The sequence below is a fragment of the Bison bison genome, unplaced genomic scaffold (assembly GCF_000754665.1).
Source record: "Bison bison bison isolate TAMUID 2011002044 unplaced genomic scaffold, Bison_UMD1.0 scf7180017864491, whole genome shotgun sequence".
Taxonomy (NCBI): Eukaryota; Metazoa; Chordata; class Mammalia; order Artiodactyla; family Bovidae; genus Bison; species Bison bison.
In genome coordinates this window covers 6,270,006-6,285,410 of record NW_011495050.1, presented here as the reverse complement: position 1 = coordinate 6,285,410, position 15,405 = coordinate 6,270,006, and the positions used below count along the sequence as shown (strand labels likewise).

General features: G+C 37.4%; 1 protein-coding gene across 9 annotated transcripts in view; it reads right to left on the bottom strand.

The window, feature by feature from the left end:
* The window catches only part of TRPS1 (trichorhinophalangeal syndrome I), a 276,181-nt gene that overhangs the window by 222,881 nt on the left and 37,895 nt on the right, over positions 1-15,405 (bottom strand). For 2 of the 9 annotated variants that reach the window (XM_010863432.1, XM_010863437.1), the window contains exon 1: positions 13,219-14,035. The exons of 6 other annotated variants lie outside the window; for them this stretch is intronic. The gene's annotated coding sequence lies outside the window, so the exon portion shown is untranslated. Of the gene's footprint in view, positions 1-2,386; positions 2,758-13,218; positions 14,036-15,405 lie in introns of those variants that run through there. One more of the 9 variants, XM_010863433.1, reaches the window with a different exon arrangement.

Sequence of the window (15,405 nt, the reverse complement as noted above, 5' to 3'; positions counted from 1 at the left end):
CTGGAAAAGATACAAAGTACACCTGCCAATGCAGCACAGTCACAGCTAAAGACAGGGAGTGGTACCCATTACAGTTTCCTCCAGATTCGTAGTACCAGGGTATACATACCATGAGGCTGAGAAGAGAACTATTTCAATGTCATAAGGAATTCTGTATCAGATCTAAGTACACCTTACCAAGAGTTACAGAAACGTTACATGTTATGTGTCACCTTTTTATCTATTTTGTGTTATATTTTCATTTTGATAAATAAGATTGTAAAGCTATGACTGAACCAGCATTTAACCATCCTTATATCATCATTTTTAAATTGTCTGAATGAAAGTATTGAGGTAGGGTCATAATATAATTGAACAGATATACTGTGTGTGTGTGTGTGTGTTCGCGTGTGCATGCACGCATGTGAATGCTAAGTCACTTTAGTCTGTACTAGACTCTTTGCAACCCTATGGACTAGAGCTCAACAGGCTCCTCTGTCCATGGGATTTCTTAGGTAAGAATATTGGAGTGAGTTGCCATGCCCTCCTCCAGGGGAACTTCCCGACCTAAGAATCGACTCTGTGTCTCTTGAGTCTTTCGCACTAGCAGGTGGGTTTTTACCACTGGCGCCACCTAGGAAACCATATATATATATATATATGTATAATCACATCAGTGTACCTTAGTCATCAGTTTTGGCAACTCTTAAACTTTTCATTCTATTATACAACAATATTCCTCACACTGACTCCCACAAAATTTCAAAATGCCAATCAAAGTAGGTCCACTATAGACAGTCATTTAGACAACAGGGTAATATATGAATAAAAAGTGAATGGACAAAGAAGCTGAAGAATCTGAATGAGCACTACAAAGTCAAAAGTGACAACTTCAGTCCTCTATTTAATTATGAGATAAAAACTGACCAGGGAACTGGATAGGGATGCGGAGGGTGATAGTGAGCATTCCCATATTTACATCACTTTCCACCTATACTTGGAGAAGGAAATGGCAACCCACTCCAGTGTTCTTGCCTGGAGAATCCCAGGGATGGCAGAGCCTAGTGGGCTGCTGTCTATGGGGCTGCACAGAGTCGGACATGACTGAAGTGACTTAGCAGCCACCTATACTAACACATGAATACTATTATGTGCCACGGCAGTTAAGCAGGTTCAAAATAAATTTAGCTCCCTAAAAATGCTCTATCTGTATTAATTTTTATTACTGAGATATGACATTCCATTTGCAAAAAAATCTCAATTTCCATTATTTCCTCCTACCTTAAAAGTTTTCTTTGCATTTTTAGTGAAAGAGTTTACTATAAAAAAGCAATAGGGTACCACAATATTTCTGTGTTGCAGTATTACTTGGACAGGTTTATGCAGTGGAAATAATCAGCATTAGAGCTTAAAATAGAATTCTAGTAACTACTTTATCTCACTGATTAAAATGCTTAAATATACAAGGAAAAAAATTTTTTTCCATAAACAACTGTGAATTATGTTCTCAAAATGGCACCTTTAGAACCAAAGGAATATGTTTTCTATCATTACCCAGATATTCTGAACTGCCCACTATTTAGTTTTATTTCATCTATATGAATATCTAAACGTATACACACATGCATGTATACATGTGCGCATGCTAAGTCACTTCAGTCATGTCCGACTCTTTGAAACCCTATGGACTGTAGCCCACCAGGGTCCTCTGTCCATGGGATTCTCCAGGCAAGAATACTGGAGTGGGTTGCCATGCCCCGCTCCAGGGGATCTTCCTGACCCAGGAATCGAACCCATGTCTCTTATGTCTCCAGCATTGGCAACCAGGTTCTTTAACACTTAGCCATCAAGAAAGCCCATATACACACACATATTTATGGAATACACTTGCTCAAAATAACCCTGTTGTAGATAATCAAAATAATTATCCTATCAAAGGAATAAGCTATCACAGTAATTTAAAAAGAGAGCTGAGATCACACATCCATTCAATGCAGATGAGGGTGAAGTTTCATTTCCATTAGAAGAGAAACTCCTTGAAGGTAAGAGATAACTCCTCTATGCTCTTTGTGGCAACTTGATCCTAAACACAGTAAAGAATCAAAACCTCTTTAAGAAGGTGGAACGGTACAAACAGCACATGCAGCCAGTTTCTGAACCTGATTCAAATCACCTGCTGATGTAATCAAGGGCAAGCCCCTTTCTTTCTCAGAACCTCTCTACTTATGTGTATATTGAGGGAATTACAATAAATTATTTCTAACCTGCACTCTGCCTCTGAGACTCTAGGATGATGCTGGCTAACGGCTTAGGCACTTTAGTTTTCCCTTTACTCAGTTTCCTTGAAAGACTACAAAACACTAAGCCATCAACAACTAAGCGTGGCATCAATATCACTGACACCTACCATTCACTTCTCCATTTCCTCCAACTTCCATTCATTCATTCAACAACTGTACATCCAGCATCACCTATGAGCTGAACACAGAAAGCAAGAGGACTTCACTTTTAATATTTGTCATCAGTTTAAGAGAGGAAGGATGTTTTTCAAAAAGTAAAGAAAATATTATATGGAACTTCTCTTGCTCAAAAAAAACCTAAAATGAGTACCTACCTATCAAGTAAGGCACAATTATTATAAGAAATCAGCAAATGCATACAGGCAATGAAAGGGAATTAAAAGTAATTTTGGAGTGTCACTCTCCAAGTTCCAAGTATGCATTTTTTTAATTTTGTAATACTTTTATTACAATTATTGTGATTTTTGCCATACGTCGACATGAATCAGCCATGGGTGCACATGTGTCCCCCCATCCTGAACTCCACTCCCACCTCCCTCCCCACCCCATCTCTCTGAGTTGTCCCAGAGCACCAGTTTTGAGTGCCCTGCTTCATGCATCAATTTCCAAGTATGTATTTTTAAAAGTTCATTTAAGTTAAAAAATAGTACTGATGAATATCCTTCACACTATGTAATGAACACACACTAATGATATGAAATTTGGTTTATATATATATGTATATATAGTGTATGTGTATAATATATACAAAACCTGAACAAAACTGAAAATTAGAGAAGCAAGATGATGTAATCTCACCTCAATCTCTAATCCTGCTGAGTATGATTTGAATTTTAAGTAGCAGTTCTTATCATCATAATATATAATACCAGATGACATCTTCTTCTTGTTTTTCCAGATCATAAAACTCTCAAGGATTTAAAACCAAAGCTTAACACAAAAAGAAAAGATATGATAGTCTTCTCCTTAATATATGTTCCTTCCAGGCTTGTTTGTATCAACAGCCCAAGAGTATTGAGTTATTAACTACACATTTCTTATAGCTTTTATTAAAGAAAAAAATAAAAAGGAAAGAAGAAAAAAAGAAAAGCAAACTGCTTCTTTTGATCAAAAGTCCCCCACAAAGAATTTAAAGAATTAAGCAAATGATAGCAAAATAAAAGGAAGGTCGACTTTTGGGCTCTTGGCAAACTAGATAGCTTCCATATGAACAACATATAAAGTTCACTTTTTAAAGAACATATGTGTTTGCTCATTGGTTTAGAGGGAAAAAACTTGAATCCTGTCTACTCCGTATATACAGATCAAAATCAGATCGCTTAAGTGAACTATAAAACGCAAGAGGACATTGTTTATCCAATCGCAAACCCAAGAATTGCTAGAGTTTAAATGTTTTCTGTTTCTACTTCAATGGTAGGTCACTTTTTTTGTAAACTGCTTCAAACTTCATAAACCCAATGTCAAATCCTGTTCTTTGCTATCCATGTCTATTTAATTTGCTCTCTCTGAATTGATTATTCCTGAATCTTTAAAGGTATTTTTGGACATCTTAAATCCTTTTGAGATTTAAATGTCATCACCTTCAAACAACTCCCATCAAATAAATCTCTTATTAATTCACATCAAATTAATCCATAATGATCGCTTCTATTAGCATATGCTTCAGAGCACAAAGCCCATTAATAGTCATCTGGACACTAGAACTAACTGGAGCTTTAGTGAGATAAAATGCACACTATTTAGATATCCGATTTCAAAGAGTTCTGATGCTGGCCCAAATACGTTTTATTAGGCTTTTATTTCATCATGCTATGTGCTCTATATTTTAAATATCTCATTTCAAATGTACTAGTCTAGGTAAAAGGAGATAGTCGATTAAGTAAGTAATAATGTCATATTTGCCAAAATGAGTATCCATGTATATATATACATCTTAGAGAAAGAATTTCAGTAAGTACTTACTCCTATTAAACAATTACAAAAAAAGAAAATGGGGGGGTAGTTTGACTTTAAAGATTTTTAGACATTTAAAAGTCTAAATGAAACTGTAGGATATACCTGAAAAAAATGAAGCATGCACCTACTTCATTAATGGGAAAACTGAAACAGAGTAAGTGTACATTATGGAAAATCAGAGAAAGGATCATTATTTTCCCCTTCATAACAGGTGAGAGGCAAATGTATTAAAATCTCTGATTTGAATAAGATCACAATTTCACTAAACAAATTAAGAAACATTACTATTCATTGCCCATACATATGTCATTCTTCCTTTTGTTTTCCTCTCCAAGAAAAAAAAAAATTAAAAAACATCTACAATGACAACTGTTGATTCAAACAGGCCAATCTGACTTTGCATGTTTGCCTGAGCCAGGCTCAACTTTATCCTTTCTTCTTTGTTAAACTGACACTGTTTCAACTGGTCCAAAGGCAAAGACCCAAACATAGCACTTCAGTTCAAAAAGAACAGCTCATGGAAAAGTATGCATGCATCTCTTTATCTAGACGGTTATGAGAGAAATTGACATTTCATTTGTATGTAAATTGGATTTCTACTGATAACAAAAATAACGAGTGCTGTGCTCTGTAGGAATGCCTTTGACTTTCTTCCTAGCGTTTGCCAAAATACATCTTTGTATATTAAAGGTAGTTTACTTTTAATATACAATGTTGCTTTGTCTGTTTTCCAATCTGTTATTCAATTGAAAAGAAAGTCTCAATTACCTCAATCCAGCTCTGTAACTGGCGAACAGCTGTCTCAGTCCTCCCATAAGAAATCTGTGTCAGTCACTACAAATACATTTGGTAAATTAACATGCATGTACAATATGGTGAATCTAACGGATGCATGCCATGACAATTCAGTAAGAATGCTCACCATCTTCACATAACTGCTTAACCAAGTGTATTAGGCAAAGTTTTGGCTCATTTTTTAAAATTCATTTGTTTTTGGCTGTGCTGGGTCTTCATTGCTATGCACGGGGTTTTCTTTAGTTGAGGAGAGCCACGGCTACTCTTCATTGTGATTTTCTTCATTTTTTTTTTTGAGAGTACAAAACCAGATACAAGATTAAAACAATTGCCATGAAAGATATTGAGAGCTAATACTGGTTTTATATATATGAAAGCAAAAGTCGCTCAGTCCTGTCTGACTCTTTGTGACCCCAAGGACTATACAGTCCATGGAATTCTCCAGGCCAGAATATGGAGTAGGTAGCCTTTCCCTTCTCCAGGGGATCTTCCCAACCCAGGGATCAGACCCAGGTCACTTGCATTGCAGGTGGTAAAGAATTTGCCAAGGCAGGAGACATGGGTTCAATCCCTGGGTAAGGAAGATCCCCTGGAGGAGAAATGGCAACCCATTCCAGCATTCTTGCCTGGTGGGCTACAGTCCATGGGGTCAAAAAGAGTCGAACATGACTAAGCAACTGAGCACGCACACATACACACACACGCATATACACACATATTTTAAAATATTAATTTATATTATATGTAGTTCTGTGTTAACCTTCACTTTCTGTGTTAAATATAATATTTTTCATAATATGAAATTTAACAAATGTCATATACAACTCATAGCAATGTGTGTATATATATATAAATATGTATGCATATATACAAATGTGTGTGTATATATATATATAAATAGCCAGTGATGGGGAACATAAATTTCTGCCATCATATTCAACAGTTCTTGCTTACAACATTATTATTAACATAGCAACAACAAGTTACTGGTAAGTAGCTCGCAAACCCCTACTTGCTCATCCCTAAGGCACCAAAGGAAGCAGCTTAAAAACTCTCACCCATTGGATACTAACAGTTCAATAAGTAATCTGCCAGGTAAGGCACAAATATCATGAGATATCAGCAAATGCATACAGGCAATAAAAGAGAATTCAAAGTAAGTTAAGAGGGTCTGCTGCTCTGTATGTAAGTTCCAAGAGGCCAGGGATCTTTGTTTAGTATGTATTTTTAAAAGCTCATTTAAGTTAATAAACAGTACTGATGGATATCTTTCACACTGTGTAATGAAGAACACAGTGTGTGTTAGTTGCTCAGTCGTGTCTGACACTTTGCAACACCATGGACTGAGGCCTCTCTGTCCATGGAATTCTATAGACAAGAATATTGGAGTGAATAGCCATTCCAATCTCCAAGGGGATCTTCCTCACCCAGGGATTGAACACAGTCTCCTGCATTGCAGGTAGATTCTTTACAGTCTGAACCACCAGAAAAGCCCAAAGAACACACTAATGATGTAATATCTGGTTTATATACCACCCTGTGTGCTGTGGTTAATCGTTCAGTTGTGTACAACTCTTTGCCATGCCATGGGCTGTACCCCGCCAGGCTCCCCTGTCCACCGGGAATTCTCCAGGCAAAAATGCTGGAGTGGGTTGCCATGTCCTTCTCCAGGGGATCTTCCCAACCCAGGTATTGAACCCAGGTCTACCCACACTGCAGGTGGATTCTTTACTGTCTGAGCCACCAGGGAAGCCCCAAAATACTGGAATGGGTATCCTATCCCTTCTCTGTGGTATCTCTTCCCAGTCTGTCCTCTTCTTCCTGAACCAGGAATTGAATCAGGATCGCCTGTATTGAAGGCAGATTCTTTACCAGCTGAGTACTACTAGGAAAGCCCATTATACCCTAGTTATTGCTAAATGCTTAATGTAAGCAACTCAGCATCATTTTCTCTTCTGATGAAAACAAAAAACTTTATAGACACAGGATGGAATCATTCGTCTTTTTTTCTTTTTAAGTACATTGAAATTTTCCAAAGAAAACTGGTCCTGTTTTAAACAGAAAATGTTTTAAAACTGGAAGGCAACTTATTATAGTAGAATAGGTTAAATCACTTTTTTCTGACTCTTAGGATGACAAAAGCTCTACGTATGAAGGGAAAGAAAAGTACACACAGAATTCCTTCATAATTTGTAAAACTTTTTTTTTTTAATAAACCATTGTTTCAGGACAGTCTTCCCATGCTCACCCCAAACTTAGCTAGGCTCTACCTGGAATTTTACTATGATAACTTCTTAAGTACAGCTGACAAGAAGAAAATCAAGAATTTTCTCTATGTTCTTTCAATGATACTAGTTTTTTTAAAAGAAATGTAAGGAAGTTCTTTGTTCAAAGTAAGTTTAGTGGAAACTGTATACTTTATACCTGCCTCTTCACAGATGCAGTGTACATTAGCTACTACAGCTCTGAAAAGTCCTGGGAATTATACAGCGGGGGAGTCTGTTCTATTTGGATTGGAATTTCCCGATCGCATTTGGCTTTAAGTCACCTACTGCCATATACCAACAACACTAATGTTCTGCTGAGCACAGTGCCGGATGCTGCTCTGTACAGTAATTGTCTTCCTGTCTTAACATATGTAAAATTTCTAAAATATTACATAAAATAATACGTGATGTTTTAAAACAAAATAAGTATCCCTTCATTAATCAGCAAGAAAACTGAGATGTTTTGATATGAAGTAGACCATTTTGAAGGGTTTTGTATTTTTTTCCAGCCTGGTTATAAACATTAAAAGATCAGGATCTATTATCATTAAAGATTTAGATTCAGTATTTTAACAGAATGTTAATGGTAGAGATCACAGTCATGCTGGAAGGCCAAGGGGAAAAAATGCATGAGATAAACATCAATGCACATTACAATCTCTGATATCCAAATCATATATGCATAAGCATGTATGGATATAAGCTGAGTGTTATCTCTGAGCTTAACAGTTTACACAAATATAACTGCATAAAGAATTTTTGTAATGTGATTTATTTTTCAGTGATTCTTTCAAATGTTGCGTACCACACTTCATCAATTTAAGGCACTACCACCTTGGATACTAAATCTGCCTCATTCTTTTATAATAACTTAAAATTTATCTGATTAAAATTAGGAACAGAAATATGGCAAAGAGTTTAGGGAGCTAAAGTGTGTGGACAAAGGTTAGAGAATGACCCAGAAATGTACTGAGGGACTCTACAGTAGCATCAGTGGTTCTCAATTGCTTGAAAATACTGGACAGAATAGATCTAATCCACATGCAAATCCCATTCCCAGCTCAGTCTCTGCTTCCACATTCATCTCTGCTCATAATAAAAGATAGAACTAATGCCTGGACCATTGTCAAGAAACATGTGTCTTAGGACTAAGTATGTGACTGCATCCTTTCCTATAAAGCTTAATAGAATCTGGTTTGTGTTTCTGTGTGTAGAAGAGAAATGATCTATATGGAGGGCAGACTCCCTACATCACCCTTGCAAATCAAAGGCTCTAGCTTCTTGGGCTCTTGGATTTTGTTCTACTGTTACTGCTTTCCCCTTACCCCCAAAGATGAAAACAAAAGATTAACAATAAATTTAAAAATAGAAATAGCTGTGTAGATGCCAAAGTAAATGTGAAACAGGGAATTAATTTGAAGTTAATTTTAAACTCAAAGCCAGCATAGGAGTGAGGTCACAGTGAGGGCCAAGTGTGAGAGGACCAGCACGTATTCAGGTTACTCTTAGACCCCAGAGCACCTCCTTCACCATTCACCAATCGAGAAAGAATGGTGATGTGATGCATATGAGTGGGGCTGCAGAATTAATAAGGGCAGAAGCAGGCTCACTCATTAAATACTTTATACAGCTAATCTATTCAATGTTCACATTCAAGTTCAACATAAACTTAAGAATCTATCTAACCACACACAAGGACACACACATACATCTTTGGAAAAGATTTCCACCACCCGCACCCCAGTTAGTCATTTCTTTTCTCTGTCAATCTTGTTGTGGACACATGTCATAAGAAGAGTAAAGGAAAAAAATATATATTTATATAATTCCAGATTCAGGTGTTTTCCAAATAATTCCTTCAAAATCTAATCAAATTTTGAAAGAAAACAAAATTCAGAACTAGACTTTTTAGGCTCACAATTGTGAATGTTAATGTATATCATAACCTAAATTTTTAGTTAATACAAAATATTTCCTATGTTGTTACCATGAGCTGGGCACTATGCCAAGAATGTATTATCTCCTTTAATTTTCATTTTCAACAATTATTTAAGTAAGATACTATTATTGTTCACATTTTACAGCCGAAGTAACTAAGATTTAGAAAAGTTAGATCAACTTGCTGAGGTCAGAGGCTTAGGACATAGAAGAGTTAAGTCTGAAGGAGTCTAAAACTAAAATTGGTTTACCATTGCATTTCTCACAAACCCCCTAACATTTTTATGAACCATAATTAAGCAAGGCATTCACAGATATAAAACTGATATAAACTTCCTGATAACATTTTACAAAGATTATCATCAAATGCACTTAAGGTACTGGATCGGTTCTATCCTTGTGGCAAGCAAAAATACAACCTTCTCAATATTCTCATGGACTACAGTGTTATCCTAACTTTTGAATTGTCCTCCTAATACCCAGCACATTACTAAAGTTACCAAATTATTAAAGTCTCTAACTGGATTCACTTTACAAAAGTCTTCATAATTTTCTTGGGCAAAAGTTGAGTCTTTTCCACTATCATCTGTGGCAATGTATGCATGTCTCCATTTGAAGTACTTGCCACAACACAATGTAATTATTTGTTTATGGTTTAGGCTACCTCAGTAAGGGCTACCCTGGTGGCTCAGATGGTAAAGAATCTGCCTGCAATGCGGAAGACCTGGATTTGATCTCTGGGTTGGGAAGATCCCCTGGAGGAGGGCATGGCTACCCACTCCAGTATTCTTGCCTGGAGAATCCCCATGGACAGAGGAGCCTGGGGGGCTACAGTTCTTGGGGTCACAAAGAGTCAGACACAACTGAGTGACTAAGCACACACACAATTCATGAGGCTATAAAGTCCCCCAGACCAGAAAATATGCTTTTTAACTGTGGTGTTGGAGAAGACTCTTGAGAGTCCCTTGGACTGCAAGGAGATCCAACCAGTCCATTCTGAAGGAGATCAGCCCTGGGTGTTCTTTGAAAGGAATGATGCTAAAGCTGAAACTCCAGTACTTTGGCCACCTCATGCAAAGAGTTGACTCATTGGAAAAGACTCTGATGCTGGGAGGGATTGGGGGCAAGAGGAGAAGGGGACAACAGAGGATGAGATGGCTGGATGGCATCACTGACTCGATAGACGTGAGTCTCAGTGAACTCCAGGAGTTGGTGATGGACAGAGAGGCCTGGCGTGCTGTGATTCATGGGGTCGCAAAGAGTCAGCCACGACTGAGCGACTGAACTGAACTGAACTGAACTGAATGCCAATTAAAGTATTAATAAACCCATTCATGTATCATTGTTGTCCAGTTGCTAAGCCGTTTCTGACCCTTTCAGACCCCATAAACACCAGGCTTCCCTGTCCTTCACTATCTCCCAGAGTTTGCTCAAACTCATGTCCTTCAAGTCAGTGACTATGTTAATAAAAATTGATAAAAATTAATTCACATATTTAAATATTATGCATTATCAACGATTGGCAGAGGCTATGACACACTCTCATTATTAACAATGAAATTATTATTGTATCAGCACACTCTGATAATGACTATTCGAGGGAAACAGTGTAGCACATTAGGGACATACAAGTTTTTTAAAAGTTCAGTGATACTAACATGGCCCTCCCCACTGAGACTAGCCTACCAACGAGAATAGACACTCACAAAAGTTCTTATTGGCTAGATGGGAATTAGCACACTTAGAGAGTTCCATCTAGTGTCTATCTCTTCAAGGAAGGCCTGACTCTCTGGACATTAGTCTCACAAGGATAAAAGCTAGGATAATGTTATAGTCGTCTTATTAATGTACAGTTGTCATCTAGCCACTAAGTCATGTCAGACTCTTTGAGACTTCATGGACTGTAGCCTGCCAGGCTCCTCTGTCCATGGAATTTCCCAGGCAAGAATACTGCTGTGGGTTGCCTTTCCCTTCTCCAGGTGATCTTCCCAATCCAGGCATTTAACCCATGTCTTCTGTATTGGCAGGCAGATTCTTTATCATTGAGCCCACCTGGGATGCCCCATTGTTAACACAACTAGTAACAAACAAAATCAAGACACACAGGGACTCAAAGTACTAATTTTGACATTATTTAAGCCTTAACAAAGAATGAGATATCATAGTTCTGGATCTATGGTCACAGAGCAATAAACGCATAAGTATTAAGAAGCAAGAACTATTTATTTTTTGAAACTGTGAATCACACAACTATGTTGGGTTGACTTGAGTTCTATATATATATATATATATATGTCTATACAAATTTACATACTGAAAATATTTGTGGACTGAATTACTTAATTAAAGGAAGGGTCATTAAAAATTAAGTACATTCTATATAGTAATAATTCTGCAATAATGCCTGTAATCAGTAAAATGAATTTTAGAAGTTCATATATCTGTGTGATTATTTGTCCTATATGTGAATATCATATGGTACTTAATGTATTTATGATATATTAATATACTAATATTTACCACAACTACATGCATTTATACATATATATTTTATTCACAAATTTTTACCACGTATCCTCTAATATTCCAAAATCTAAAATAGTCTCTATTAATAGCATAGTGTATAAAAATAGATACACATTTGTCTTTTAAAGGAATAAGGTGGAACATAAAAGAATACAGTAAAGTCTCAAACGTCTGGATCAGACTCCTAGCAACTTAAAGCATCTGGAATGACATAAAACCAGAAGTTCAATTTAAAAATGTGAGGATGCACACATGTGCACACACACACACACACATTCACAGGAATACTCACAACATCTGAACTGACAACATTTATCTGAACTGTCAAAACTGGAACCAGCTCAGGTGTACATCAAAAGAACTGGTTCAAAAATTCCAACTACAGTGGAATGTATGGTCATACAAGAAGATACTATACTGCAATGAAAATAAATAACCTGCATACAACAACGTGGATGAATTTCACTAATGGGAATGTTGAGCATGAGAAGTCAGACATAAAAAGATGCATACTTTTAATGCATTATGAATGCTGGGCGTTAATGCATGCAATGTCTCAAAACACACAAAATCAATCTAAAGTGTGAGCAGTCAGGAAGAGTGATGAACTTCTGGTGAAGGGAAGAGAACAGAACAGGAGGGACCTGGAGGGCATCAGCAGTGTCTCTTGGTCGACATGAGAGATCATTATACAGGTGTATTTTATTTTGTAATAGCTCACTGAAGAACAGACTTTTGATTTATGCATTTTCCAGATAAAAAGTTATTGCGTATGTGCGTGCGTGTGTGTGTGTGTGTGTGTGTGTGATTTTGCAGAGAGTCAGAAGTTGCTCTGCCAGGACCACAGGACACTTAATGCAGTGAGAGGAATCCTTTCAGGTGCCATTCTCTGAGGGCAGACCAAGCCATCTAACAGAGTAGAATGCTGCTATTGGCCACTCTGGCCGAGCCGGGATGTGCCAAGTTGGTAGCAAGATGGTATTAACAGAAGAAAGAAGAAAAGAGAAATGAAGGGAGAAGAAAATAAGATTTCTGGACAAAAGAGATTTGAAAGGGCAAAAGGATTAAATAGAGGTCAGAGACAAAAACAGGAGCAAAAAGCAACGGACGGCCCAAAGAAAGCAGAACCTAACATATAAGCAAACAGGAGAGCAATCTCTGTTTTGGACCCTGGTGGGGGGATGGGGGGGAGGGTCAGAAAGGGGCAAAACAAAAACACATCTGCAGTTACTAAGTGTATCAATAGGACATGGAAGCTGCATGAGACCACAGAGACAGGCTGAGTAAAGGTGGAAGAGTACGAATACTTGCTGAGCATCTATTATGCACCAGCCATCCATTTCTTGGCTCACACAATTTTATCATTTAACCCTCACTGAAACGGTGAGGAATCTATTCGCCCTATTTTAACAAATAGGAAAACTGGAATTGAAAAGGGGTTAAAGTAACCCGCTTACCTGAGAAGACTGGATGGAAGAAATGAAAAACAGTCAAACAATACTGTGGCTTTTTCAGGGAATCCACACATCAAAATTGAGTATTTTTATAAGGCAGAACAATGCTCTGTTGAAATGAAGTGTGGCAGATTCTACCCTGACCTAAGGTAATTGCTCTCCTTAATATGTAATAAGGTATTCCATCTCACACATTGAAGAATGATAGGTGTTTCTCATCTTGCACCAAAAAGATAAGTTAATAGGTAAAAATTCTATCAGTTTTAAACTTTCCACATGGTTAATATTTTCTTAAGACTTTGGCTTCTATTATCACGTGGCTTCTAAAAAAATGAACAAGCAGCACACAAATGTTAACAGAAAAACTCAAAAGTAGTGTGAGTTAATGTATTTCATGGGACATTTACTATTTGTTTTTTAGGCACACACAGACATAATATAATCACATTTTATCCGATGAAAATCACTCCAGGTTTGTGTGACATGATAATTTACCACTATTTCCACAAGAAAACCACAAAGTCCAAGATTATAGTCACCTAAATGAGCTTAAGAACCTTGAGTTTAAGCAGAATAAGAACTAGGTGGCTGGCCCCACTTCTTACGCTTCCTGGACATCAAAGCACAAATGTTCTAGACATTTACCTGTTGCCTTCAGGAAACAACTGGGGGTATAGATGGGACAAACTGTGAAAGGAGCAGCACAATGCCTAGAGAACAGTGGCCCTAGTTGTTTTATTTAAAATTAACTGCTTCCATGATTCTTTTGAGGCTGCCCAGGTGGCTCATGGTTAAGAATCTGCCCGTAATGCAGAAGACACAAGAGATGATCCCTGGGTCAGGAAGATCCCCTGGAGAAGGAAATGGCAACTCGCTGTAGTATTCTTGCCTGGGAAAGCCCATGGACAGAGGAGCTAGCAGCCCACAGTCCACCAGGTTGCAAAGAGTCAGACACAGCTGAGCAACTGAGCACACAGCACACATTTCTTTTGAACTTTTGTTGACATGACATTTCACAGTGACAGTTTTACCCAGTTATTTCAAAATCAGATGACTCCAGAGTTCACCTAAACAAACAATACTGGGATCTAGTAAGATTATCTTCACACCTGCAAATGACGACTTGGTTATTTAGGCTACAAATCAGGTTTGATTCAGAAAATAAAATGCTATTACCAAAATGACTTCATGAAAAGGTTAATATATCATGCGACATCCAGCTCTTTTAATCTTGTTAAAATATCAAGAATGCCCTGTTTTAAGGTTGAAATAGAACAAATTACATTAAAAGTGAGTCATGACAGAATTCTCTAAGAAAACTGTATCCTGCTAAGTTGGCTGCCATATTCTGGAGGGAAAAAAAAAACAAAACAAAACAGGTTGTAGGTTCCCAAATATCCTGCCCTGGTTTATGAAAATAAAAATGGAATTCTCCTTCACAAAGTATCAGGAATATGGTCCAAACGAGCTAAAAGAGTAGGTGAACTCTGGAATGTAAGGCCCGTAGTCCACAGTAGGAATGCTGAAAAAAATATATGAAATACTCTGATAATACTAACAAGTTAAAAGATACCATTACTCAAGAATACTTATTGATGACCAGGAATACTGCTTGAAAGAGAACCATTTTAGTCTGATTCAGTAACTTAGAATAAAGTTAGTCTTGTCAAAATGTCCTATAACTTATCCCCTTGTGCATCCTTAACTCTCATGAGAAAACTCCAAATGTTTACCCAAATAAGCTGTTACCTGAATGTTTTTCCCAGCATCCATGGTCAAGTGTAAGTGCAGGCATCAATGTCCATCTAGCACTGAACCTTATTTTTTTGTGCAACCAAGACAAAAATGACCATATGCTATGATGACTAATGCTTATACTCAAGAATAAATTAACATCACATATATTCTACGAACAAAGCTAGTGGAGGTGATAGAATTCCAGTTGAGCTGTTCCAAATCCTGAAAGATGATGCTGTGAAAGTGCTGCACTCAATATGCCAGCAAATTTGGAAAACTCAGCAGTGGCCACAGGACTGGAAAAGGTCAGTTTTCATTCCAATCCCAAAGAAAGGCAATGCCAAAGAATGCTCAAACTACAGCACAATTGCACTCATCTCACACGCTAGTAAGGTAATGCTCAAAATTCTCCAAGCCAGGCTTCAGCAATATGTGAACCGTGAACTTCCTGAT